This window comes from Chrysoperla carnea, chromosome X (assembly GCF_905475395.1).
Source record: "Chrysoperla carnea chromosome X, inChrCarn1.1, whole genome shotgun sequence".
NCBI lineage: Eukaryota > Metazoa > Arthropoda > Insecta > Neuroptera > Chrysopidae > Chrysoperla > Chrysoperla carnea.
This window is the reverse complement of record NC_058342.1, coordinates 23,534,023-23,550,203: the sequence shown is the minus strand read 5'-3', so window position 1 is coordinate 23,550,203 and position 16,181 is coordinate 23,534,023.

Here is a 16,181-nt window from a genome sequence, read left to right as displayed (position 1 = left end):
AGCTCTACAAACGGTTCCAAACAATCCCATTGGGCTTTATCAAATCATAAATTTTCTTAATAACCAACGGTTTCCTCATACTGGAGAAAAACCGCGGGTCGCCATGTGTATAAATAAACAATCCCATCAAACACATTGTACACTAAACATTATGTTCGTCCCGAACAGGCATGCGTCCTCGTAATGAAGTCCTGTTATATAATATAAATCTCTATTTATACAAACTTTTTTTAACAAAAAAAAAAAAAAAAATGTTTTTATACATTACCCATAAACAGATTTATAAATATTATTTCCACAAAATTTATTGAAGTAAGTCTTGTAACACGTAATAAAATTAATTAATTTAAATATTTCGGATAATTCAATTATTTAATCATAAACTAACATACATTGTAATAAAAAAACTAGTGAAAACAAACAATTGACTGACTTAGTTGTTGAAATACCATGTATAGACAGTGTTGGTTACGGAATAGTTTGTTTTTTCACGTCATGTAAGTAAAGTGAGATAGGCAGCCATACATACATGTCACACACACATGACTAATATTTCCATATAATACGAAATGGACTGGATGTTTTCGAAAAAATGTTTCAAACAAAAGTTGTTTATTTTTTTATAAGGGACAGTTCTTAAATTTAAACTTTTGTAAAGGTTAAACTATCTCCAACGGTTTACAAGATGGGTCCTACGAACCCAAGACCCAGCCGACCTATGTTGCTCATTTACCAACTCTGCTTCTTGAGCACGCTGAGCTTTTTAGGTCTTAAGCACGCTGTAAAAATTTCAACTTGATATCTTTTTTCATTTTTAAGTTATCGTGTTGTCAGACGGACAGACAGACAATCGAAAATGAACTAATTAGGTGATTTTATGAACAGCTATACCAAAATTTTGTTCATAGCCTCAATATTTTTAAGCGTTACAAACTTGGGACTAAACTTAGTATACCTTGATATATTTCATATACAGGGTATAATAAATGAAAATAAACAACTGACTACTAAGTTAATTGTTAATAATACCGTGTATACACAGTGTTGAATATCAAACTTTGCATTTTTTTAAAATTAAATAAATTAAAAATTTCGAAATTTTTTCTATTCAATCCACTTAATAGTATCTGATGGGTTTTGCATGAAATTATAATTAATAGACTCACTATTTGAAGTTACCTACAAATTTTCAATCTTCCATTTTGTATAGTTTATGAGAAAATAAAAAATTAAGTGCTGACTTAACAAAAAAATATTCCAACAAAAGTTGTTTATTTTTACATGAGGGATATTTTTTACTCTAAAACTTTTGCTCTATCTCTTACGGTTTACAAATTTCCCAATTGACCTATGTTGCTGATTTACGGACTCAAAATCACTTTCTACGTCCTGAGCAGGTAAAAATTTCAGCTTGTTATCTTTTTTTCGTTTTTGAGTTATCGCGTTCACAGGCGGACAGACGAACAGACAAACGAAAATGGACTAATTAGATGATTTTATGAACACCTATACTAAAATTTTGTTCGTACCACCAATATTTCTAATCGTTATTAATTTGGGACTAAACTTAGTATATCTTGATATATCCATTATCATATTTTTGATTATCATTTTGAAAAGCGAAGGAAGATTTCTGACGTTCGTATGTTTCATTAACAATGATGTCAATCAAAGATATGAGTGTCCGAACTTCTATAATTTTTTTTCTTCAAAACCATGGAGGTTAGAGAGAAGGAGAACGATCGCTACGTGCTAAAGCATTAGCGCACCTGTCCCTGAAAATTTGTAGAATTTATAGTTCATTTTTCAGCCACCAGCCGCACTGTCATCGGTAAGTAGTATCTGCGAAGTTAGCTATTTATGAGTACAAGTAGATGAAGTTAGTACCAATCAAATTAATAAAGTAGTATAGATAAATTTATAAAGTAGAATAGATAATTTATAATTTATTCATTAGTAAATAATAATAATAATTAATAATAATTTCATTATTTGCTTTTTGTTTTCCTTTGAATGATATTATATACACGTATATTAAACGTTGATAGATCATTTGAAATTAGCGCACAACAGCCCGCTTCTAATGAGACAACTTAGCGATCCCAGCGCCTCACTTATTTTGTCCATATTTTGGGGACAATATTTTCTATAGCGATCGTTCTCCTTCTTTATAACCTTCATGCTTCAAAACGATTACATAAAATTTCTTAATATTATGCTTCAACATATCATAAACGAGAGAAGTAAGAACTATTAACTATGAAATTTATAAGATTTAAAGTAGTTCGGCCGTGACATGAATAGTCAAGTTAGCAACTAATTTATATTCATTGAATTTAAATCTACGTTATGAATAAAAATAATATTTGTATCACGTAAATGTTTTTTAATGCTTTAAATATATTGTTAAAGATAAAATTTATACGTCAATTTGACTAGTTTTTCTTTTTGAAAAACGCTGTAAGGGAATTTTTTTGCATAAACAGAATCTGTGATTTATTTTCTTTATGATGACAACTTTTTTGGAGCTCAATCATCGATTAATTTTTGTACAATTAACATTATTGTGAGTTCTTCCATAAGGAACTGTGTTAACAATCACAATTTTAAAATGAAATAATTCACAATTTTGCATAGCAAGAGGCGTGCGTTTGTGTTTATTGTGATCAAAGGACTTTGAATTATCATTTACCGCAAAAAAAAATAACATTCACCGTACTTTCAACATACCATTAATGAGAGAAGTTGTAAAAGGTCTCTTACGACTCTTGGATGTTTCAGCATGTCTTTTGAGGGTCAGGCTTTCAGTTTTTCTTGGAAAAAATGGCTTTAGTGAAACAATTCGACTATGTTTGGAGATAGGGTGTTTATTGTATCCCAACTTTAAGTCCCTTTAATATTATCGAATAGTGTCAGTATGAAATGAGGCATTATTTAGGCAACACTTCAAAGTCACCTATCAATTTGTAAGCTATTATTCCCTTTAATGTTGTTATAGCCGAGGTTGTGTTGTTTAATGTTATAACTGAGGTTTTTATATGAATTTCCAACTATGCTTTTTTCTTAAATCCACCACTGAAAACAAATCACATACCTTTGTTACATACAATGTTTTTATATGGACGTAAAAATGTACATGCATTTGCTGCATATATGTAATTAAATTGACCTCTTAATTACATTAATTATTTAATAATATTTACTCATTAATTAATTAAAAGGTTTTCATAATCAACAAAAGAATTGTTTGTTTTTTCTGCAAAAATTTTATCGATTCTGTTAAACAAATAAAAGAAACCTGTGAAGTTGGCACTGTAAAATTTTACTTAACGTATCACGTAAAATGTATACTGGCGTTAAACTTAATTTAAAGTTGTACAAATTTCATCAAAATCGGTTCAGTAGTTTAGAGTCTAAATGTGACACTATGATGTGTAAACAATCGTACATTTATTATTGTAATTTTTGTGAGGGAACAAACTTACATTTTACAGGTTTATTAATTTACAAATACACTGTACAAAATTGTGGTCAGGACGTCATATATTTTGTAAACATCTCCTTTGTATCTCTTCTCCAACAAGTTCATACTCCGATTCGCATTTGTCCGATTTTCGGGTGCTGTGCCGTGACCATCACCTTTTTGAGGGCTGGATCTGCGTTTGCGTTACTAACTTGGGACTAAAATTAGTATACCTTGATATATATTTCATATAAATAGGGTATAAAAATCGTTAACATAAGTAGGTTTAAATATACTGGGTCTAATTGTGTATTCAAGTCACTGATTTATGAATTAGGGACAAATTCATCAATTTACTTTATGTGCTAGAGAGATTATGAGCTAATAAAATTCATCTCTTAATTTGAATCATTACTTGACATACTTTAAAGAATTTCATCTCAAAGTATTGTCCATAAAATTATTGTACCCCGTATATATAAAAAATATATCAAGGTATACTGATTTTAGTCCCAAGGTTGTACCCTTTGAAAAAGCCGAAAACATTATGGAAATGCTTTTGGTTCGGAATTTGATCACTCAGTTTATCACAGAAATCGAGTTAATTTAACGATCGGGCGAGTAGTTTTGGAGCAAAATGATATTTCATATCGATTTCTGCGGCGTTATCTACAAAAGTACCCTCCCGATCGTTAAATGAACACGATTTTTGTGTTTTTTTTGGTCAAATTTATCTTACAAGACCCCTTTTCTTAAGACCCCTTAAGAAAATCCCGAAAAATCGGGTATATTTTGTTATTTTTATTTCCATAAAACTCAGTTTATAAGGTAATTATGACCCAAAAAATAAAAAAATTGGATTCATTTAACGATCGGACGAGTAGTTTCGGAGTAAAATGATATTTCATATCGATTTCCGACGTTCTTATCAAAACTACTCACCCGATCGTTAAATAAAAACGATTTTTATATTTTTTGGGTCAAATTTAACTTATAAATTAAATTTTATCAAATTCCGAAACATAAAAATTTTCATGATTTTTTCGATTTTTCGAAGTACAATAGGTATTCACTCCCTTTAAGAAAATTTCAAAAAATCAAGTAATTTTTTTTTCTGATTTCTATACAACTCAGTATATAAGTAAGGTAATTTAGACACAAAAAGCACAAAAATTGGGTTCCTTTAACGATTGTGTGATTATTTTCTATAAAATCACTCGAAATTCTACATGAAGAAAACGATAGGCTTAATTTTATGATATTTTTTTGTTACCATTTTCCCTTATACTAAATCAGATCAGGTCTCTACATACAAGGAATCTTTAGGAGTGCGGAGTAATTGAAGAACTCTATTGATACCCCAATAGGCACCTCTTAGCTAATTGCAATTTGGAGGAACACTGCATAAATGAGCAAACCTCTAAAAACGTCGAAAAATGCGGTTTTTTATCTCCAAACTGAACCGATTTTCTTAAATCGAAAAATAATAAATAGCTAAGAACGCTCTCGATCAAGTCATCTTTGAAATAAAAGTAAAAAAACTAAATTATGTTCATCCGTTCAAGAGCTACGATGCCGCAGACAGACACGCAGATACACACGTTAAACTTACAACACCTCTGATTACATCTTACCTTTTTCCAAACTTCTTACCTTTACCTAGAACCTTTTGATCTGATAAGAGCATAAAACCACCAGACGTAATTCATTTGACAGCGACGTAAAATACCCCTGAAAATCCTTAAAATCCGAATAAAAAATCTGCGTATTACATTTGAATAAAATATTTTTTAATTTCATATTTTTAAATACAATTAAAAATGACATTTACTTAAAAAAAAAAAAATAAAATACAACTTTTTTTTAATTATATTTTCAGTAGTAAAAATTAATAAATTCGTTTATTTATTTATTTAATGCAATTGAGCGTGTTCAGCAGATAAAAAGCATGATCGCGGTCTCCGTAAATTTGGCACCCAATTTTTTTTTGTGGTAAGAAAGAGATAGATAACGTATGGGGGTGCTAAATTTACAGAGAAGGGCTTTATGAGACCAAGTGTTTTCTGCTGAACACACCCATTTATTCATTTCTCATGATTAATAAATGTTATGTCTAATAAGCTTCCTGAAAGAGAGTTTCACCACAATGAAAATTTTCGTAGAGGAAAAAGTTCTTAGACAGAATCTTTAATATTTTCAAATTTCCAATCTGGTCCTATTTTTTTAAATAATAAATTTCATAACAATTTATTAAACAGAGACAAATTACTAGTTACTGGCATAAGAGAAAAATTACAAGAGGTTTTTCTTTTTTTTCGTATAGTGATTATTTTTCTGAACAAACTTTTATTCGATAATTATTCCAAAATCTGAAATAATTCAAACGTTTCGATGTAATTTATATGTCATCATCAGAGAAACAAATTTTGGCAAAGTACAAAATTTTCAATTTTTTCAAAATAAAAAATATTTTTGTATTTTTTGACCAGTTTTAAGTAAAAAAGTACTCTTGTGATATTTTTATCTAGACGCTTAGTTTTCGAAATAAAAATTCTTAAAAAATTAAAAATACAATATTCGATTTAAAAAAAAAAGTGTTTTTTTTTTTTTTCAATCTCTGAGGGAATTTGCTTAACTAACGCAGCTCCTGCGCTACGAATTTTTTAATTAATTTAATTACAAAAAACTTAATTTAATTACTACTTTTCACGAAATTAAAATTTTGAAATAAATTTTTTGGGGTTATAATATTGTAATGAATTGATCGTAAAATGTCAACATAAACATTTCAGTGTTGTCAGAACTAAAATCTCAAATTTTTCATCAATTTAAAATTCTCCCGACTTCCTGGAACTTTGAGGTGGCAGTCCTGTAATAAGTAGTCTGACAAGTAATTTATGTCAACTCAGTTACCATTTTTGATAACGACTGGATTAGGCTTAATGTACGGAATATCTCATCCTGAAATATTGCACATTTGTCATTTGGATTAAAAATGGCGACCATACCTTCCTCTTTTCAATATAAATACTGTTGATCTCCATTTTATTTTATCTTCGGACTTATTGTTACGCATAGTTTAGGAAAAATTTTTGGATTTTGAAATATTTACAATAATTTTATTTGACAGAAAAAAAAATCACTAGAATTATTGAATCCAAAATAATTTTTATACATACTGTTTCGTTTTCTGTTATGTAAAAAAAAATATTATGTAATAATATAAAAATTAACGTTTAAAAAATATATAATGTATATTGTTGATAGATATTTTTAAATAACTGCGTTTGTAATTATATAATAACATTGCACAGTTGTGTAATTGCATAAGATGTCCCCTAAAATCGAAATTCAAGAAGACATCCCATATATAGAGTGTCCTATTTTAAATGAACAAGCGATTTTGCCTTGATGATTTGGTAAATAGTTTACGAAATTGCGCCTTGAAATTGAAATCGGAAAAAAACGAGTTATCGAATTAGCAATCAGTCTTTGAAATATCGATTTCCATTTAAGAAATTGAAAGGATCCCGGACACAAAGCATTGATTTTTGGATTCGGTTAAAATTTTTGAAAACTATGCATTAAGGTAGTTTAGAACATTCTGATCAAAAATTCTTATGGACTCAACCCTCAAAAACCCTTCTCTTCAGAGCTACGACCCTTCAAAGGTTATGCTTACCATAACCTTCATTCATAACCGGAAGGACCGTAGCTTGGAAGGGAAGAGTGAAATGACACAAATATTGCAAGAAATTTTCTTAAGATTGTATCCCTGGCAAGATCAAAGTCTGATTCGTTTAAAATGGAACACTCTAATTAAAAGAAAATTCACATAGATTATAGTATTCGACCGAATTTCCAATCGAAATTTTATATAAACTAACGATTAAATTATTTTCACAGTTAAAATTTTTCGATCGAGCACTATAATTTAAAAAATTTGGAGCATGAACGTAATTCCATACTCGAAAAATTTTTTTACACAGCGTGTAATCGCATTTCAGGTTCATAAAGAATATGGTAGTTGAATTTTTATCCCCACCACAAGATGGGAATCGGATTGTTTTTAGAGAATTCTCTGAATTTTCCATGATTATAAACCCAAAAACGGAGATTTCGTGGTTAAAATTAACGATGAAAAATCAGATTTTCAGAATTCAATTCTGGGAATTCAGAATCATTTTCCCTGATCTATATTTAAAAATTTCAAGAATCTCAAAATTTTCTGAAATACCCAGATTTTCCAAGGTCGATTACCATCCTGTCATGAAAATTACGTGCGTTTACATTCTGTGCGAAGTGAAACTTCTTTATTTTGAATATGAATTATTAAAATCGTACAAAATTTAAAAAAAAAAATGAGGTTTCAATTGGCAATTATTAATAATAATATTAATTTAAAAAATATTTATAAAATAAAAATCGTAAATGCATTAAAATCAAAATTTTTGAAATTAACGTATTCTAAATCTTTTGGTCTAGGATCAAGCATAATATTTGAGGGTAATTTCAGAACGGTTGGAAATTTTGCTGTTAAAGACAAATTTTCCGCGTCTCCTCAAAAACAAATTCTCGACTATGAAAATTTTCGTAGAGGAAAAGGTTGAAACGATCTTAACAATTATTTCTCACATATTTTTAGCCTTTCAAAAATTGACGTTCAAATATTATGCCTTCCCTAAGTCATATTTGTGTGACGTATTATTAAGTTCCACCAATGAGAATTACGATAACAGACGTCATTTTAGAGACGAAAATTTTAACAAATGTTTCGAATTCTCATTAGGGAAATTTCTATATTTCATGGTTTAAACAGACACATCATATTTTCCTCAAAAATGACGAGTTAAAATGGCGGATCTGTCGTATAAGTTCGACTACAAGTAAATCTAGAATCTTCAACTATAAGTAAATATTTGAGTTTTTCCTACTTAAAAACAAAATCACAAAATTAACCACACATATATTGTGAATTGTGACCTTAGAATTGTAAACATTATTTCTAGACCGTCAGCATATGGGAGATTTTTCTTCTTCGAGGATAAATAAAAACCCGGCCACCATGACAAGCTAGAAGACCAAAGAATCGCGTGGAGGGTGCCCCAACTCGAACCTTTGATGTTTCACATTGTCACAACCGAGCTTTTAAGTTTTTTAAGACGATTTTTAATGAAAGAGTCATCAGGAGCAAAAAGACAAAATTGTATAAAAAGGGCATGACAAAGGGACATTAGGTTCGGCTCCCCTAAGTTAATTTACGAAGACTAAAAAAAGACAGGAAGAAATGCGGCGTTCTCATATGATTAAGACGGCCATGGCTGCATCTCACGGTCTATTTTTTCATCGAAAATTTGTTTCTTAAGTAGGTTTTGACATTTCTTACAAAATAGGTTATATAACACAATATTAACAAAAAAAAATTAATAATAATACAACAATTAACAATTCAAAAAAAACAAAAGAATTAATAATTAGTTTTTCATTTTTTTCGATTATATTATAACTGGAGGGAGGGGGATTGGGTTGGGGGATACATATTTATTTCTATGGGAATTCATGAGAGGTATTTCATATTTTTCAATTGTGATTATCATGGTTTTATTCGTCTGTTAAATTTGATAAATGCGATTATTCCACACTATCCCGATTTCAAATCTATTCAAAATTTTGCTAATTTCCAAAATCAGTTAAAACCTTCCGAAGTCGATAAAAATATTAACCATTACATTTTGATTCTAAAAATTTTACTAAATCATTTTAAAACGGTAATTTTAACTTCATTTTCGAGATATTTCGAACATTTTCGATATCACAGATGAACCAAAATATTTGAAAAGGAGTACATCAACATATTTATCACTAAAACCATAAAATAGTGACTCCATTTTCATGTCCATTTTCTCAATTCTACGTAAGTGAAGTATATCAGTCTTTAGTAGAATTCGTTTTCCATTTTTCAAGTCTTGAATCATAATCAGGCCCGTGCGCAAGGGAAGGGCTTTGGGGGTCAAAACCCCTTCCACTGAGAATCTATTCACATAAAATTTGAACTAACAATATAGTCTTGTAAATGCACTCATTTTTGAATCGCATTCCCACTGATGAATCAGTTATCCATGCAAATTTTAACCTCGGTACATTATTTTACTTCTTTGAGTCGAGTACTTCAAACAGAAAAGCTGGAACTTGACGAGGTTATCGAACTAGCTGATGCTGCGAAACATATTTTGATTGAAAGAATAGGAAACGTTTTCTCTTTCTCAATAAAATGAAAAATTTTGATGAAAACTCTTGTTCGACTTTTTGAACTAGAATATTCAATTTTGCACGATGATTCCCATAACATCTTGGTCGACGGAGTTCAACTTTGGCGAAAACGGATTGCCGGGCGGGGTGCCAAAAATTCACTCGAAGCACTCGATATTTGCAATAACGATGAATTTAGATAATCCTCCTTTGGATAATTTCTGCGCACGGGCCTGATCATAATGAATCATTCCAAATAGTCGTTCACATTGGTCACAACTGATATATTTTTCAGAGAAAATGGGGCATCGTGATTTGTCCTCATTTTATGATCTACATGGAACAATTGATGTACTCAAATCTTTAAAATTACAACTTCAATGAATGAAATTTATTTCCATAAAGTTAGCCAACGGTTTTCATCAAGTCATACATGTATGACCCGCAAGATCTCATGCGACTGACTACGTCCATGACTTTGTTTGACTACAAAGAAATTTTATAAAAACTTAACATAAAAATTAAGTAAGTACTCTAAACAGAAAAAAATCATGTCCATTGTCTGTGTTTTGATAAAATTTTTCTCAAAAATATTTCTAGGTAAGTAGTTTGAAAAAAATCACATATATTCGCCATTTTTTCCCCTAAAATAATTATTATACAAAAAAAGAAGTTTTAAAAATATATAAATACAAAAATTACGAATAAGTTTATTGGATAAAGGACCCTCGTCGATATATCATCTTAGAAATCGAAGATAAAATTTCCCAAATTTTTTTGACATATGTTGTAATTCAGACCAGAACCACCTTTTTGTATATAATTTCCAATCTCTCGAGTTGTACGGGGGGTACTTTTGGCCACGATAGGGTTTCAATCGAATTGTATCGTATTTATATATTTTTTTAAAACAATATTTGTTTCTAATTATGCTTACAATTGTGTAATTAAAATAGGTGTTTAATTGAATAATTAAAATAAAAAACTTTATAGACTAGTTTTTAAAAGTAATAACAAAGATTAGAATATTACAATATTTTTTGAAATATTATTTCATGTATTTATTTTTATTTTCAAGGAAGAGGGAGGAATTCGGGTTTACATTATATTTTAATGTAAATGCGAAATGCGTATTTCTTTTTTGTAAATAAATATTTTTACTGACAAGGTACAATATTATCGGTTTTAATCACGTTATATCCTACTTGTTAGTGATTGTTTTGTGTTTTGTAGAGTATATCGGAAGTACTTGAAAAAAATGTAGAGCAAATTCAATGTATAATATTGTTAAAAGTTTTGGATTTTCATAATTTGATATTTTTCAGTTCATAAATCCCTAAAGTAAAGAGAATTTCAATTCTAAAGATTCATTGTTTTTTAATCATTATCTCTGACTAATTGAAAAATTTTTTTCGACCCCTGAAACGGCTGGATCATGCCGAAAAGTAAGAAAAACCTCGTAAATTTTGATCTTATTTTAGTTTTTGTCGATTTTAACCTGGAAAGACTGGGTTTTCATCAATTTATATATATTTATTTTTAAAGAAGGTTAAATTTTCAACAATTTGAGATCCAGCCGGTTTTTATGGGACCGATAGTTTCGGAGACACAGCTTTTAAAGTTTGTCTATTTTTTAAAGTTATACGATTTTTCGCAAAATTTCATCTTGTAAACCGTTAGAGATAGAACAAAAGTATAATGTAAGAAATGTTCCTTATAAAAAAATAAACAACTTTTGCCCGTGAAGGTGCAAACTAGGACAACCTGGAAAAAACAAAAAGTTTCGAAATTTTCGAAAACCAGTGATGTTTACGAAAATATGTTCCAAGCCAAAGTTGTTTATTTTTGTATAAGGAGCATTTTTTGCATCTAAACTTTTTTCCTTCTCTTACGGTTTACAAGATGAAATTTTGCGTAAAATCGTAAAACTTGACAAAACAGACAAACTTTAAAATGCTGTATCTTCAAAACTGTCGGTCCTATAAAAACTGGCTTGATCTTATTGTTACAAATTTAACGTGCTTTAAAATAAATACTACAATTTTTTATGAAAAACGAGTCCGCCCGAGTCAAAATCAGCAAAAACTGAAAAACGATCAAAATTTTCGAGACTTTTCTTATATTTCGACATGATCTGGTCGTTTGTCGGGGTCGAAAACTTAGATTTAACATTGCTTCTATATTGCAAAACAACCAATAAAAGTACCTAATTTGATGCAAGGCTCACCCTTTTTTCATGTATAATTTGACTGAATCAAAATAATACAAAACGTTTTCTTTTTTTTTGCACATTTTTCCTCCCGATATAATTCGACTAATCAAATTGCCCTCAAATTAAACAGCCTTAAATTTGAAAAGTCGATTATTTATTGTCAATATTTCTTTTAAATAAATTTTCGGATATAACGTTAGAGCTGAGCAAAACTTAATCTTTAAAAAAAAATCTAAGCTCATAGTATTTAGAAAATGTGTCGCAATATGAACCAAATTTGACTTTTTTTACCTGAGTTGTATCAAGAGTATTTTTCGCTTAATTTTTAAGCAGTTTTAAGCACTTATGTGATGTGAATTATTGTGGCTCGTGAGATCGTCGCGATATTCTTATAAATCTTTCAAACATGACTGAAATATCTTCATGTTCGAAAGACCTTACGGTTTATATGAAGAGGGAAGTGGCAGTGTGTGTGATGTATTTTAAAGTCTTATAAAAAACCTGAGTTGGATTTGATCCAAAAGTCTTTTTATTATACGTATAAATGAAAAGTGGCAGTTTTTCTGTTATAAAAGTCATGAGTTCATATCCAGGCATTTTTAAAAAGCGTATCTATGAGATTAGATTTTTTTGCTGTATTTAAAAAAAACAAAAAAAATTGCACTACTGAAAAAAAGTTATTATGGCCTGTTTGTTTGGCTGCGCTTAATCGATAAAACCGCTTGCAAATATTGCCATTGTGATTTTATGCAATTGAACGCAGTCAAGAATTATTACGTTTTAAACAATTAACTTGGAAGAATTAGTGTACTACATATTTTGAAGACTATTTTTAATTGAGCTTTGAATATTTTGTTCAAATTATCCGTTGGAAGTTTAGTTTACACATTACGCAGCTAAAACAACTGTTATTTTTGTCTTTTTTATGACAGCTTCTCGATAAAAGGATCTGAGGGAGAGCGATGTCACATAAAGTCGTTTGGCGGAAGACGATAGCGCGATGACTAATATAATCGGTCCAAACTCATTACTCGGGGGGTTTTTAGGGTCGCTAAGCACGAATATCGCGACAGAATTAATTTCTGAGGTACCTGGTGCCAGATTCTGTCATGATTTTCAGCAACCCCAAAACCTCCCGAGTAACTAGTTTGGATTGATTATATAACGAATATCCCGAAACTCCAGCAGACGACGGATATGCCGTTTACCCTGAGTACCAAGTACCTCAGAGACCAATTCTGATGATATTCGTGTCCAGCGACCCCAAAAACCCCCGAATAACAAGTTTGGAAACGTTTTCATCACTATTAACCGAATTGTGAATTTAGTACATTTACGGTTAATTTAAAATGCATATGATTTAAGCAAATTGCATATTTTTAATTTCTGGTAAATCAATTTAGGTCACAAAATTTCTTGACGCTCTAACAAATCGAATGCCGAAAACTGCATTCAAATCCGACTTACTGTTCAAATTTTTCGAACTTTGACCGTTTTTTAGTGTTCAGTTTCTGCGACTATAGGGGTCAAATCATACTTTGATGGGACATGAATTGAATATTTCTACTGTTGAGTAGAATTTCGTTTCGTATTCTCAATATCGAATGAAATGACCCCAAACAAATTGAGACGAAAAATAGCTAAGTCTTGATTTTAATTTTTGATTAAAATCAAGTTTAATATTTATTTCATGTTTAATACTCAAACGAGAAAAAATCGGAATAATAACATTTGACGCGATTGTGAGATAAACTTTTTTCAAAAATTCAAAATTTTCATTGTAATGACATCTGTGTCATTTTAGAGTTTTTATTCGCGGACGTAGATTTATTTTAGCCAAAAATTAAACTTGAATGCAACTAGCTCGCAATGTATAAACCAAACTTTATAAAATTTTCATTATTAATTTCGTATAAATTTCTTTAAAAAATTCGATAATTTGAAAATTTTGCTTAAAATGTTATCTCTAAAGAAAGATAAACTAAAAACGGGGCCGCCTCTATGGCTACCAGAGAATAATGAATCAAAATTGAACCTAAGACGGCCCTGACACTAAATATGAGTTTTTTTACACGCACACAAAATAAATTTAAAAAAAGAAAAAAAAAACATTTATTTTAAAATTGGTAACACACCGTTGGTGTACAATGACAAGCAAAATATAATCTCAAAAAATGAATTTTCCTACGCCAAAATTTTCTTACAATTTAAATATATAAAAAGAAATTAATTCTATATATATTCATTGCAAAACGTCCGTGCGATTTTCTTTTTTATACTAAAAAAAATAAAAATAGACGAAATCAGATTTTCAGTGATACCGCCTCTCGTGTGAAGTAATGGAACTAAACGAAATCGCCTTTCAATTAATTTTATCAAGTGTATCTTGTTTTAATAGGTTTTGAGTTTGAAAATTTTAGAAACTTGCTGAATATTTAGTACTAATACAATAACATGCCAAATTTACTGTGGAAAATTAGGAAATTAAAATTTAAATATTAGTTTTCCACAATTGACTTGAAAGCTGAATGTATTAAACGAAAAAGGATTCAAAATGAAGTTGTAGAAGATTTGATTTTGCACATTTTCATTTTTTAAACAACTTTCTAGATTACAAATTTTTACTTTTTACGAAAAGTTTGAAAAGTGTACATAATGTTTAAATGAAAGTGTACATAATCATGTCAACTACAACTTTTGTTTGAAATATTTTTTCATTTAACGGCGCATAGCTTTCATGTTATTAATAGAAACCTATTTTTTAAAATTTTCTATTTCCCCCTTTATTGCACATCCTTTCAACTACCTATAATCAAATTTTCAGCGAGACCCTAAATTTTTTTAGCTCTGTACAATAAAGACGTTTTCATTTAGTTTCATTATATGACCACAATGGCGCTACAATCTTACAAATATTTCGCCTATATTTTTTTTTTTTAATTTTATAAACAAAATTACAGTTTAATAAAAAAACAATTATTAATTACGTTGTGCGCCAAAATTTTTATATAACATGGCACCAAAATAAACGATTTAATATTTTTTATTTCTAGTAAAATAATATGGATTTTAAAAATAGAAAAAAAACATTTCTAACTTTTCTAAGTTTAATAAAATTTTTATAATAAGTCTAATATAGAATTAAAAAATCTTATATACTAACGATAATCTTCCATCAAACTGTGACAAGACAATCGCGTTTGGAAAACGTACGTTTTTCATTGAAAATTAAGTTTTCCAAATGCGTTTGTTTTGTTACATGTCTGTATTATATTTATATAAAACTAGTTAAAACCTCTTTTTTGAAGATTTCGAGTTAATATAGAGTTGTAAATTTCAAGTCAAGATCGGGAAATAATTCGGCTCAAATTAATGGCGTCCAATGTCAGGCTGATTTACGTAAAATTGACTACACAGGCTGCCCCTATATTTATCGCATTCGGAAAGAAAGAAGTACCATTAACGAGACAAAGCTTCGTTAGTTATCGTTTTTAATTTTGAGAATTTTTCGATAAACAGTATCAGTACTCTCTGAATGCGATACTTACGGAACACCCAATAGTACACGATGATTTACTAATTTGAATTTGTCCCCAAGCAGTAGAGGGAGGGGCACGGCCGAGCATGAGATTGGCCTCATTTGAATTTATAATTAAAGTTTAGTTTACTATAAGAAATCAAAGATTTGGACTAAAGAGGAACATCCGTTTGCCGAAGAGACCCATTTTCAAATTTTTTTCATTCGATAAACCTTTTGCGCTCGCATAATTTTGCCCACATAGTTCTCTTTTTTTGCTGGAAATCATTTATTTCATACGAAAATACTTTTATATCATTCGAAAACATTGAAAAAAGAAGATTGGCAGTTAGCACAAACATGCAGTGCTGGATTTACGTTTAAGTTCGTGAGGCCCGGATCTAGAGCGGAAAAATTTATAAGTTTAGGTTATTTGTACGAGAAAGGCACCACGTTGCTTTACGAAGGCTAAAAGAATAAGGAGGGAAGTCAAATGTATTGAGCAAAAGGTCGCAACTTTGATTTACAAAGTCTAAGTAAAACACCAGTTCCTAATATGGTTAAGACAGGCCTGTATTTCGTTAACAAGAGGCCGCCATCAAATCCGCGACTACAAACATATGGGCCATGGGGATTTTTGACCGATCCATGCATAATGATCTAAACTTTCACCCCCCAGTAACCGACGGTCAGTCCAAATTAACCGCATACAGTTACTTTTTATGGTTTGATCTGATAGC